This window comes from Podarcis filfolensis (genome assembly GCF_964270895.1).
Source record: "Podarcis filfolensis genome assembly, chromosome: 14".
Classification (NCBI taxonomy): Eukaryota; Metazoa; Chordata; class Lepidosauria; order Squamata; family Lacertidae; genus Podarcis; species Podarcis filfolensis.
In genome coordinates, this window is record NC_139616.1 from 14,447,470 (window position 1) to 14,461,386 (window position 13,917).

The 13,917-nt window shown below is 44.9% G+C and overlaps 1 protein-coding gene and 1 long non-coding RNA gene across 6 annotated transcripts in view; one reads left to right on the plus strand and one right to left on the minus strand.

Annotated features, from left to right (window-relative positions):
* The window catches only part of PDE8A (phosphodiesterase 8A), a 170,294-nt gene that overhangs the window by 99,972 nt on the left and 56,405 nt on the right, over positions 1–13,917 (plus strand). The gene's annotated exons all lie outside the window — the stretch shown is intronic.
* Positions 363–3,139, minus strand: LOC310749822. Its single transcript, XR_014541822.1, has 3 exons — positions 2,883–3,139; positions 2,702–2,779; positions 363–455 (listed from the first exon to the last, which is right to left on the minus strand). It is a non-coding gene; the product is annotated as an uncharacterized lncRNA (long non-coding RNA).

Sequence of the window (13,917 nt, forward strand, 5' to 3'; positions counted from 1 at the left end):
CACGAGCAACACACTCCTCTTTGTGGGGAAACATATGGTAGGTGCAGCTAATCCTAGCAGGCTGAGCTCTCTCCCACCCCTCGTTCTTTTCGTATTGGAAAAGTATTTCTTTGCAACATGGATTTGCTTCTGAAGCGGAAATTTTGGAGCATGCTCTAAAAGGTTGGACTTCAGCTGATGGGTTGTGGGGCTGGCCGTAAAGATGATCAAACCTGTCAGTTTCGGTTTCCCGCCATTTCTCGTTTTTCCATTCTTAAATTCAGTTCTCCACATTTCTGCAGCCGTCTGCAGTTTGTTTTGGAAACAATACTGAGGTGGATGGACCACATTTCTGACAGCATAAAGCAGCTTCCTATGTTCAGGTCTAGAATCTGAATCTTGAATTTGCAGTAAATCAGCAAGGATGGCTGAGTCCCAAGTGTTTTGCAATAGCAGTCATGAAAAGAATCCTCAACCTGTAAAAACTCAAATGTACAGTGGTACCTCAGGTTACATATGCTTCAGTTTACAAACGCTTCAGGTTACACACTCCACTAGCCTAGAAATAGTGCTTCGGATTAAGAACTTTGCTTCAGGATGAGAACAGAAATCGTTCTCCAGTGGCACAGCGGCAGCAGGAGTCCCCATTAGCTAAAGTGGTGCTTCAGGTTAAGAACAGTTTCAGGTTAAGTACGGACCTCCGGAACGAATTAAGTACTTAACCCGAGGTACCACTGTAGATTGGTATCTGCAGGTTATCCCACTGTACGTGCATCAAAGGATGCAATACTTAATTGGTCCCACTTCCTGGACCACTATTATGAACTTGGCTGGAGTTCATAGAATCACAGAATTATAGAGTTGAAAGGGACGCCACGCGTCATCTTGTCCAACTCCATGCAATGCAAGTAGACCTTGGGTTTTTAGTGGTGATGGTGGAGAATAAGCAGATCTCAGAAGAGCTCACAAGAGCTCTAACTCATATTTTAGAAGCACTGGGGAAATTATTTGCCCTCTTTTCTGAGTGTTTCTCTTTCCATTTAGATGTCTGCATAATATTCTACAGTGGCACCTCGGGTTACATACGCTTCGGGTTACATACGCTTCAGGTTACAGACTCTGCTAACCCAGAAACAGTGCTTCAGGTTAAGAACTTTGCTTCAGGATAAGAACAGAAATCGTGCTCCGGCGGCGCAGCAGCAGCAGGAGGCCCCATTAGCTAAAGTGGTGCTTCAGGTTAAGAACAGTTTCAGGTTAAGAACGGACCTCCGGAACGAATTAAGTAGTTGAGTGTTGAGTTGAAAATATGCAGTCTGATCTTCCTCACATTCGCTCAGGGACTCACCACTGTTGTCTCACCACTGCCAGGGTTGGGCAGAGCCAGAATCAAAAATGAGCAGAGCATTGGAGGTCATTTTTGCATAGTTGGTGACTTTCTTTCACACTCAGGAATCCCTCTTCCTTCTCCATCCAAGGCCAGCAAGAAGCAGAGGTGGATCTACTATGAAACTAATGAAGGTTTAGCTTCTGGTCCCCTGGTCTATGAGTGGCTTCAGAAGCAACTTTAGACCAGTGGCATCAGAAGCAACTTTAGACCACACTGCTTTGAAAATTTGAATCTAGTAGACCAGGCACCCCCAAGCTCAACGCTCCAGATGTTTTTTGAACTACAACTCCCACCATCCCTAGCTAACAGGACCAGTGGTCAGGGATGATGGGAATTGTAGTCCCAAAACATCTGGAGGGCCGAGTTTGGGGGTGCCTGTAGTAGATCCAATTAAGTCTCAAATTGATTAATTTCCCCCCTATATATTTCAACAAGTTTGAGAGTCAGTAGCACAGATGTTGTAAAGGCTGTTGTAAACAACACTACTGAAGAAGATAACAGTGGTTACGCAAACCTCATTGCTGGTTGTGAAGGGCCTCTTGTGGCAGTTCAGGCTTCATCAGAGCCTCAAAAATGTAGGTCCGCCACTGGCAAGAAGCTCTATCAGAATTTGAGGACCAATTCCAACCATGTGAAAGCATTCAAAGTGGTCCAAAAGAAGGCTAATGAGTAGGGCTGCCATACCTCCTTGATTTTTTGGACATATCCAGGATTCGTTCATCGGAAATAGCGCCCAGCTGGAATTTCCAAAAATGTCTGGGGAAACCCGGGCAATGGCAACCCATTTCGGAACTGTTGATTTTTTTGGCGAATTTAGCTCAAAAACTTCATTTTTTGGAGATTTTGTGGCAGCAGCTTTTGTGTCCAGGTTTTCACTTTTTGAAATACCGTATTTTTTGCTCTGTAAGACTCACTTTCCCCCTCCTTTTTAAGTAAGGGGAAATGTGTGTGGGTCTTATGGAGCGCATGCAGGCTGCGCAGCTATCGCAGAAGCCAGAACAGCAAGAGAGATCGCTGCTTTCGCAGCGCAGCGATCCCTCTTGTTGTTCTGGCTTCTGAGATTCAGAATATTTTTTTTCTTGGTTTCCTCCTCCAATAACTAGGTGCGTCTTATGGTCTGGTGCGTCTTATAGAGCAAAAAATACGGTACTAGTGAGGAGTGTGTGATGTGGGGAAAATTCCCATCTAGAGAGCTCTGGAGGGCTGGATTTGCTGTCTGGACCTAAGTTGCCCCACTGCGATACAGAAGCTGACTTTCACATCACAGTAACCATGCTGGTTCCTCGAGTCTGTTGCTCTTAGGAAGCTGTTTATATCATGCTGACGTCTGCTCACCCTACGATGTCATCAAATTTCCTGTTTTTGAGGGGGCGTCCCCCACCTTCTGCTAGGGCAGTGTTTCAGGGAGCTGCGCTCAAAACAAGATACATTCAGAAATTAGAACATGTGGTTAAATGCAGTGTAGCTAAGTAAATAAAGTAGGTGTTCAGCGGTGAACGGTTAGATCTCTGCTCACCATGGGAAAACTGACAGCTTTAAATGTTGAATGGAGTCATTTCTTTTTCTGTTAGGTTTTTTTTTTCTTTTTTAAAGAAAGATCCACACTTGTGTTGTTTGGCTTTGTTTTTAAACACAAAATCTTGTCCTTTTTTTTCTTCTGTTTCTCTTTCATAGAAAAAAAAACACACACAGGGCACTGAGATTTCCTTTTCCTCCTCCGATTTTGAACATGCGGAAAGTATTCTCAAAATAGTTCCTTTGCAATGATACTTTGCAATTATAGCTTTGCTATTTTATGTGCTCCATTAAAAAAAGAGATTTTTAAGAAAGAAAATGTCTTTAAAGTAACCTTGGAGTGTTATCTAACACTTCATAGGTTGAGCAAAATTAACAGCCAAAATATGCATTTCTGGAGATGTAAAAGCAGGTTTTATGCATATATAATGGAACTGCATAAAAATAAATAAAAATAAAACGTTTCTGGGCTGCAGTTTTGAATGAAATGCAGAAAATGACAGGTTGCACATTATCCAGAAACCCCAAAACAATTCTTCTCTGTGTGCTTCAATCTGAAGTTTTAAATGTTCAGTCTTCAAAGGTTAGCAACTCCTGACAACAGCAAAAGTTTGTACAGTGGTACCTCGCAAGACGAAATTAATTCGTTCTGCGAGTTTCTTCGTCTTGCGGATTTTTCGTCTTGCGAAGCACGGATGCACCCTGGTATTAACGGTTTTAAGAAAAAGGAAACAAACTCGCAAGACGTTTCGTCTTGCGAAGCAAGCCCATAGGGAAAATCGTCTTGCGAAGCAACTCAAAAAACTCTTTCGTCTTGCAAGTTTTTCATCTTCCGAGGCATTCGTCTTGCGAGGTACCACTGTATAGTTCAGCAATGGAAAAGTAAAGATCCCCCAACAATTACAGAATGGCTGAGGAAAACTTTAGGGAATGTTATGGTGGTAAAACGGACATACATCTGTCACACCATTAAATATAACTAGCAAACCAACGTTAATGTGAAAGAGGAGCCTTTTTCGTTCAATTCAGAGTTACATAGATAAAATAGCTTATTAATTTGACACACTATCATTATGGAGAGTCTCGTTTCTCAATTTTTCTCATTCTCCTTTTTCACTTTTTAGATTTTGTTTCATATTCTATATTAGTAGATTGTAATATTTAAAATTTGAAAGTATAAATAAAATCAAATACATCTGGAGGGTTACAGTTTCCCCATCCCTATTATGCAACTTTTCTGCCTTATCCATGTAGTATATCAATATTCAGATACATACATCAGGTCATCCTGAACTCTTCCATAGCGGCCATGCTGATTTTGCCCATGTACGTAGTCTTTTTGCATGTGCTGATGAAGAAAACAGGTAGCCTTCCATCAACTATAGCTTCCCATTTTGGATGAATCAGGAAACCGTAGTTGCTTCAGAACATTCCAAGGGACACGGGTGGTGCTGTGGGTTAAACCACAAAGCCTAGGACTTGCCAATCAGAAGGTCGAGGGTTCGAATCCCCGCGACGGAGTGAGCTCCTGTTGCTCGGTCCCTGCTCCTGCCCACCTAGCAGTTCGAAAGCACATCAAAGTGCAAGTAGATAAATAGGTACTGCTCCGGCGGGAAGGTAAACGGCGTTTCCGTGTGCTGCTCTGGTTTGCCAGAAGCGGCTTAGTCATGCTGGCCACATGACCCGGAAGCTGTATGCCGGCTCCCTCGGCCAATAAAGCGAGATGAGCACCGCACGACTGGACCTAATGGTCAGGGGTCCCTTTACCTTTACCTTTTATAGAACATTCCACCATCTTAAATCATGCCTTGAAGGTTTAATATTCTGACTTATTCTGAAGCTAGTAACCATGATTTCCTGGTTTGATCAATACTTAACTGAATTCTTTGCTGGGTCACGAAAAAAAAAGGAATAAACACTGGGGTCCATGTATGGGTAAAAGGCTTGTTTCTGTCTTGTCTTATTAAGCCAAGATTTGATCGTAAGTAAAATCCTGAGAGAGAGATGCAGTGTACATGGAAGTTTGGTGCAGAGAATGGTTTAATCTCAAACCTTTGATCCCCGCCGGACACATCTGCTCTTCCAGAACAGATGTAGACCATACAAGCGGCTTATTTGAATACTTAGCCAAAATATATTATTATTGTTGTAGCAATAAAAGCCTGGGAAAAGAAACGAAAATGCTCAAGTGATCCACTGTTTGTTTGGTCTCCGAAACGGAGGACAGAATGAGCAGAGCAGAACAGCTAATCACATCGTTGTGAATGTGGGAAGAACATTTCTCTTGGGTGAGCAAGTTGTACAAACCAATGAAACAGAACAATAGACATTTCGCAGGTGATTGATTAAAAAAAGAAAACAGAATTCTGGGGTAGTTATGGTAACATCCTATGCAGTACTCTCCAGGGATGGGCATACATGTCAATTTTTATTTTTCTCAGGTTCTCTTAAATCCTTGTGAAAATTCCTCAGTGAGTTTCTCTGGATATTCACATTTGCATGCGTTTTTGCCTATTCTATACATTTTTACGAAGTGATTTGCCCCCGAAAACAGTGCATAATGTTATCAGTCTTACCAATAATTTGTCTTCTTCTACTACACAGTCATCTCAGGGCAATGTACAGTAAAAATAGTTTTGTTTATTTTTTAAGGTAAAGGTAAAGGGACCCCTGACCGTTAGGTCCAGTCGTGGCCGACTCTGGGGTTGCGGCGCTCATCTCGCTTTATTGGGCAAGGGAGCCGGCGTACAGCTTCCGGGTCATGTGGCCAGCATGACTAAGCCGCTTCTGGCGAACCAGAGCAGCGCACGGAAACGCCATTTACCTTCCAGCCAGAGCGGTACCTATTTATCTACTTGCACTTTGACGTGCTTTCGAACTGCTAGGTTGGCAGGAGCAGGGACCGAGCAACGGGAGCTCACCCCGTTGCGGGGATTCGAACCGCCAACCTTCTGATTGGCAAGCCCTAGGCTCTGTGTTATTTCCACTATTTTATGCATTTTAACTCATTTCCCCCCCCTAGTACGTGCATTTTTGTACTTGGCTGGAGAACTGCACTGCAAAATTTGGAGAAGTGCACGTTTCAAAGGACAGCTTTTGTTTTGCATTTTGTTTTGGAAAGTTTAAATTAGGTACGTTTGCCTTTAAAAGGAAACTTATTCAATTCCCTCCCACCCCCACCACCATACCAAGTATCTCTTAATACTAAAAAGAGGTGTGTGATATCCCATCTGTCAAAGTGATAGGAGGACTGTGTTTGATCAGAAAGCATGCTGGAGAAAATAGAAGGACTTCTTCCCTGGGTAGCAAGCCCGTTCACTTCTCGATAAAGTCCTATGGCTCTTCTATGGATGTCTGAATTGCTTCTCCAATGAAATAGCAGCTGAGTTCATTCTAGCATTTTTGTGAAGTCCCTAATAATACTGCCTTTGTGTAGGTACTAATCACAAGGCTGGGCTTGGCAGTTGTGGGGAGGCAATTAATTTCATCTCCGAAACATATATGTAATGGGGAAGTCCCTGAGTATGTGAACATTATTTTTAATTTTGGGTGTTCCCATTTTCCTTCTGAACTGACAGGCACTCAACCACCTGAATTTGCTATTTTTTGCTTCGCATTTACACCATGGTGCCCACGACCTGGTGCCTTGCAGACGCATTAAGAGTACAACTCCCATTGGTTAAGATTTGAACTTGCTTTGAAGTTCACCTACTTACAGTAGCTGTTACACTGCTGTTTGTGTAGGATGAAGGCTGTCAGTTGGGTAAGAAGGCCCTTCAAATCCACCTGATCCTTTATATCCCTGCCTAGTCACTGAGATACTGGAGAGAGTTGCTGTTAGTGGTCTCCAATGGCTCAGGTGTGTGGCTGATATCCAACAGGAGCTGTGTGTTCAGTACTGTAGGCCCAATTTTGTGAAACTCCCTTCCAGTTGAGGTCACCTTAGGTGCTTACTGAAGAATTTCTTTATTCCAGTGGGCACTGTAGATGAATACTGATTTTATCATTTTAACTGAGTTTTATTTGCGTTGTATTGAGCTTCTCCCACGCAACTTAGAGATGATTGCAATTCTGCAATATATGCGTTGTCAGAATGCGCAAATAAATAAATAAAATCAGACTGTTGGGTTGTGCTTTAAGGTATTCTGGCAGTAGTATCTTTCTTTCTTTTTTTAAAAAAAGAGTGTGTTTGTGTTGATCGTATCAAGGAGATGGAACAACTCTCTTGTTTTCAGGCTTCTCTTCTTCCCTGAGGGGAGCTTCCTCAGAGATGAGCCAACTGCGCAGTGAGCCTCTGGGGTCCAGCTCCATCCCTCATCTTGCGATTCGGCTGTTCCCTGGATACAGACCAGAATGAGTTCCTGCAAGGAAACGGTTCTTCTGCCATACTGATTATGCTCCGCGAGGATCAGATAGTAGTTTGAGGGGGGGAAACAACCTATTGTTTGGTTGGCGTACTGTGTCGGAAGCTTGTGGTTTTCCTCCTCAGATGCCTTGTAGAGAGGGGGAACCATGGGTCTGCAGCATAGGAAATACAGTGGTACCTCAGGTTACATACGCTTCAGATTAAAGACTCCATTAACCCAGAAACAGTGCTTCAGGTTAAGAACTTTGCTTCAGGGTGAGAACAGAAATCGTGCTCTGGCTGCGCGGCAGCAGCAGGAGGCCCCATTAGCTAAAGTCGTGCTTCAGGTTAAGAACAGTTTCAGGTTAAGTACAGACCTCCGGAATGAATTAAATACTTAACCTGAGGTACCACAGTACTTGCATGTAGAAGGCGCCTGGCATCAATCGCTAGCATCTCCAGTTAAAAGAATCTGGAGAAAAACCCTTCTCTGCTTAAGACACCGGACAGCCACTTCCTGCCAGCCAGTGGATGCTGGTCTATTCGAGCAGACAGGACTATGTCCCTCTGACTTCAGCCTGCCCTCAGCCAGCTACCACCTGTCTACGTTCTTTCTTGCAACATGCTCTGGGCTAGAACTGCCAGCCAGCTTTTGTCCTCCTTTGCTCCTTGTGCAACTCAGCAGGGAGGAGGATGTGAGAGGATGGAAGTTAGTTGGCTCCGTCGGTCATTGGCTCTGACTCTGCCTATCATTGGCTCTGGCTCCGCCTACTGTCGGTCTCCCTGCCATCTTCCATTTCCAGTGGGCACCAGCCAGAGTAGACAAGACTGGGAGAGTATAATAGCAACTGGACTCTAGCCACATTCAGACCATAAATTTAAAGCACTATAGTACTGCTTTAAACAGGGACACGGGTGGCGCTGTGGGTTAAACGTGTGTAATGACAATAAAGAATCTATCTATCTATCTATCTATCTATCTATCTATCTAAACCACAGAGCCTAGGACGTGCCGATCAGAAGGTTGGTGGTTCGAATCCCCGTGACGGTGTGAATTCCCATTGCTCAGTCCCTGCTCCTGCCCACCTAGCAGTTCGAAAGCACGTCAAAGTGCAAGTAGATAAATAGGTACCGCTCTGGCGGGAAGGTAAACAGCATTTCCGTGTACAGCCATGGCTTCCCCCAAAGGATTCTGGGAGCTATACTATATTACAGGTCCTGAGAGTTGCTAGTTGACCACTGTTCCTGTCCCAGGGATGCAGGTCGTGCTGTGGTCTAAACCACTGAGCCTCTTGGGCTTGCCGATCAGAAGGTTGGTGGTGCGAATCTCTGTGATGGGGTGAGCTCCCATTGCTCTGTCCCATCTCCTGCCCACCTAGCAGTTTGAAAGCACACCAGTGCAAGTAGATAAATAGGTACCGCTGCGGCGGGAAGGTAAATGTCGTTTCTGTGCGCTCTGGCTTCCATCACAGTGTTCTGTTCTGTTGCGCCAGAAGCAGTTTAGTCAAGCTGTCTGTGGACCAACGCTGGCTCCCTCATCTTGAAAGCAAGATGAGCAACCCTATAGTCGCCTTTGACTGGACTTAACCGTCCAGGGGTCTGTTACCTTTTACCTTTTTCTTCCCCTCCCAGAGTTACAGTTTGCAGACATCCTTGTGAAAAGGGACTGGCTGTTCAACCACTCTGGGAACCGTAGTTCTGGGAGGGGAGTGGGACCTCCTATCAACTCTCAGCACTCTTAACAAACTGCAGTTCCCATAATTACCGTATTTTTTGCTCTATAAGACTCACTTTTCCCCTCCTAAAAAGTAAGGGGAAATGTGTGTGCATCGTATGGAGCGAATGCAGGCTGCGCAGCTATCCCAGAAGCCAGAACAGAGGAGGGATTGCTGCTTTCACTGCGCAGTGATCCCTCTTGCTGTTCTGGCTTCTGAGATTCAGAATATTTTTTTTCTTGTTTTCCTCCTCCAAAAACTAGTTGCGTCTTGTGGTCTGGTGCGTCTTATAGAGCAAAAAATACGGTATTTCTCAGAAGCCACAGCTCTTTAAAGTCATGTAGTGTGAATGTGGCCACTAGGTTTTTTTTTAATTGTGTACCCTCAAATTTTAAAAATCGGGCCTTCGGTACCTGATACCCAACTGGGTATTTTTGGGATCACAACCCCCATTATCTGTGACCCAACGAACAACCTTCTGGTTAGGACTGATTGGACTGGTAACATCTGGAAGTCACCAAGTGAGGAGAGACTGCTTTAAGTGCGCATGAAGTTTTAAATAGGAGTCTGACCTTTCTCATGCATTTTACTTGCGGTGTGGCCTTCATCTCACTAGCATGAACACGTGGTGCTGGTAAACATATCCTCATGTATATATAGGGATGTTTCCATTCCAGTGACGCATGTTGCCGGTGGGAACTGATGCTAAGAAGCAGCCATCCCCCCCCCCCCGGACGAGGACGGGGGACATATTCCCTGATCCTGCAGAACGCACTGCTGAAGTGTGGTATCACATGGAAACATTTCCACATGATCTAAGTTTAAGACATAGAGAAATGTGTGGCTCTCCAATGTTGCTGGAGACCATCAGCCCCAGCTAAGCATGGCTAGCGGTTAGGGGTGATGGGCGGTGTAACCCCGCAACATCTTGGGAAGACCACGGGTTTCTCATCCCTGAAGGAAAAGGACCTTTCGCATGGAGTGGAGTGCATTAGAGGACTCTTGGTCTTTAGCGGAGTTTATTTATTAAGCACGATTGCTGCCAGCGGGGTTGTTGTATGACATGTTTTCCTTGCTCATGGTTTGTTTACTCAAAACGAGAACTCCCAGGAGGAAACAGATCTTCCGAGAGCTCAGTTGCCATAGATGCTGCTCCTTCTGTGATCCAGCTTCTTCATAAGGATGACAGCGTATAGGCTATGGACATATTTCTGCTTATTTTGCTTTTAAAGAGACATTAGCTCTCTTCTTGAGATCATTTACAATTTCATAGAATCATAGAATAGAATCATAGAATCATAGAGTTGGAAGAGACCACAAGGGCCATCGAGTCCAACCCCTTGCCAAGCAGGAAACACCATCAGAGCACTCCTGACATATGGTTGTCAAGCCTCTGCTTAAAGACCTCCAAAGAAGGAGACTCCACCACACTCCTTGGCAGCAAATTCCACTGTCGAACAGCTCTTACTGTCAGGAAGTTCTTCCTAATGTTTAGGTAGAATCTTCTTTCTTGTAGTTTGGAACCATTGCTCCGTGTCCGCTTCTCTGGAGCAGCAGAAAACAACCTTTCTCCCTCCTCTATGTGACATCCTTTTATACATTTGAACATGGCTATCATATCACCCCTTAACCTCCTCTTCTCCAGGCTAAACATGCCCAGCTCCCTTAGCCGTTCCTCATAAGGCATCGTTTCCAGGCCTTTGACCATTTTGGTTGCCTTCCTCTGGACACGTTCCAGTTTGTCAGTGTCCTTCTTGAACTGTGGTGCCCAGAACTGGACACAGTACTCCAGGTGAGGTCTGACCAGAGCAGAATACAGTGGCACTATTACTTCCCTTGATCTAGATGCTATACTCCTATTGAGTATAATAAACCAACCAACCAACCTTGCCATTAGTTGTTAAAATTGGGCCTTTAATCTTTTTGCCGTCCTTCCCTAGGATAATATAGCACAAGAACCAAAAGAGGTTTTTAAGAAATGAACCAATGTGCTCTTACCATTCGGATTGGCTGATTCAAATCTGGCCTCACTAACTGAAATGCTTCCAGCAGCCAATCAGAAGCCATGATTTGGTTTTCAAATGTTTTGGAAGTTGGACGGACTTCTGTAACGGATTCCGTTCGACTTCCAAGGTACGACTGTAGAGCAGGTGAACAATAACAGACTAGTCAATTACAGTGTTATTTAAGTAACTTGTCAAATGTAAATCAATTAAAACCCGCAGCCCTGGTAAGTTGGTTTAAGATGATCAACTCTGCTCTACCGTAGCCTCAGGGTCAACCTGTCAAATAACAGGTGTGCGAGAGCAATTGTTCCTTCAGCAATGAATTAAAATAATACATAAATTGAATTTGAAAAGAGCAAGTTTCTGAGAACACAAAAAACTGTGTTTGTGGCTGTTTAAAATTCTATTATTCCAGATAATATTTTTTTGGCTTTCAGAAAGACCATATCGCTGTCAAAGGGGGAAGACTGATAGAATCACCTTCTTTATGTCTTTATAATCTAGAATCATAGTTGTGCTGCATAGATACTATGCCTTTAAAGCACATTTGAAGCACATTTGAAGCACATGGTTTTCCTCAAAGAATTCTGCGCTCTGTAGCTTGTTAAGGGCTGCTGGGAATTTGAACTCTCTGAGGGATAAACTACCACGCCCAGAATTTTTTGAGGGAAAGAATGTGCTTTGGATGTGCTTTAAAGTGTACACAACCTTGGTCTTAATAATCTGGAATCAATAGGCTTCAAAAATAACCTAGCCACCCCCTCCCCCAGCTGATGCAGAAAGCCCACTTTTACAACATCTCTGCTAGGTGGCCATTATGACTCTGCTTAGATACCTCTCTTGAAGGAGAGTTTGCCAGCTACTTGGGATTGTAAACTAATTGGCCCTAAAACTGTTGGGTCTAAACCAGTGGTGGCCAAACTCAGCCCTCCATATGTTTTGGGACTACAATTCCTATCATCCCTGACCACTGGTCCTGTTAGCTAGGGATAATGGGAGTTGTAGTCTCAAAACATCTGGAGGGCCGAGTTTGGCCACCACTGGTTTAAACCAAAGGCAAGGCTTTCCCCCCCCCATTCAACCTTGCAGAGGTGGGGGAGATTCCAGATCTCCTGGAAGATTAAGGCCACATCCACACCAGATATTTAAATCACTTTGATACCACTTTAACCTTCCACCAAAGGATCTGGCTAGCTGTTAAGGGTGCTGAGGCTTGTTAGGAGATTCCCGTTCCCTGAGTTCCCAGGGAAGAGGGACTGACCGTTAAACCACTCAGGGAATTGTAACTCTGTAAGAGGGTGGCGCTGTGGTCTAAACCACAGAGCCTAGGGCTTGCTGATCAGAAGGTTGGCGGTTCGAATCCCCGTGACGGGGTGAGCTCCCGTTGCTCGGTCCCTGCTCCTGCCCACCTAGCAGTTCGAAAGCACGTCAGAGTGCAAGTGGATAAATAGGTACCGCTCTGGCGGGAAGGTAAACGGCGTTTCCATGCGCTGCTCTGGTTCTCCAGAAGTGGCTTAAGTCATGCTGGCCACATGCCCCGGAAGCTGTCTGCGGACAAACGGCGGCTCCCTCGGCCTATAGAGCGAGATGAGCGCACAACCCTAGAGTCGTCTGCAACTGGAGCTAATGGTCAGGGGTACCTTTACCTTTACTTTTAAGAGGAATAGGGGCACTGTTAGCAAATTTTTGGGTTCTTTAGGGGGAAGCTGTGACTATTTAAAATGGTATCATAGTTCTTTCAATATTTATTGTGAAGGTGTGTATTGTGAAGGTGAGACCGCCCCAGCCAGATTGCTGTCTCCTTTTTGCTCTCACTTCACAACACAGGCAAGAATATTATAATCCAAATTCTCCCTTCTACATGCTGCCTGGTGACTGTCACACATGATTATCCGCCTGCGTCACCACTGCTGACTTCTGAAAGTGTTGCAATGATGCAGCAGGCCTTGAAATCCTGGCCCTGTGTGTGTGTGTGTGTGTGTGTGTGTGTGTGTGCAGGCACATTTGGACATGAGAGTCGCTGCCTGCCTTTCGAGACAAGGACAGCTTTCTAATATAGAACAAAGACTACACGTATTTGTCTGGCTCGCTGGCAACTCTTGGCCTGCTGCAGTGCATCCGTTTGTGTGCCAGGTCTCCTGTTTTGCTCGCTCTCTCCCACCCCACCCCTTTCTGCTTGTTGCAGAAATGGATTGGGTGATGCAAGAACCATTTGCATAACTACATTATAAAGGAACCGGTGGTGCTGGAAGTTTTCCTGAAAAGAGCTTAGTAGTCAGAAAGAACCTGTTGACGTAGTGGCAGGGCCACATTGAAAGCGCTGTTCTTCAGCCATGGCTCCCCCCCCTCAAAGAACCCTGGGAAGTGTAGTTTTAGGATCCTGAGTGTTGCAGTTATTCCCTTTGCAGAGTTAACAGTTTGCAAAGTTACATAACGGTCAGTCTTCTTCCCAGGGAACTCTGGGTATTGTACCTCTGTAGCGGGGGCAATTGGGATCTCCGGACAGCACCCATAACAAGCTACGGTTTGCCGATTATCTGGGGAAACCCATGACTGTTCAAGTGGTATAATATTGCTGTAAACGTATGGTGTGTATTTAGCATAAGAAAGCCTCGTTTTCACAGTACAGTGGTACCGGTTGCGGACGGGATCCACTCCAGAGCTCTGGTCAGATCCTGAGGTTTCCACAACTGGAGGAACCATTTGTGCGCATGCGCGTGTGGTAAAAACCCGGAAATATATCGGTACTTCCGGGTTTGCTGCTTATGTATCCCAAAGTTTATGTAACCAGAGGGATATGTAAGCAGAGGTAGGACTGTGCAGTGGTACCTCGGAAGTCGAACAGAATCCATTCCGTAAGTCTGTTTGACTTCCAAAATGTTCGGAAACCAAGATGCAGCTTCCGATTGGCTGCAGGCAGCTCCTGCAGCGAATCTAAGTCACAGAAGCCACGTCAGATGTTTGGCTTCC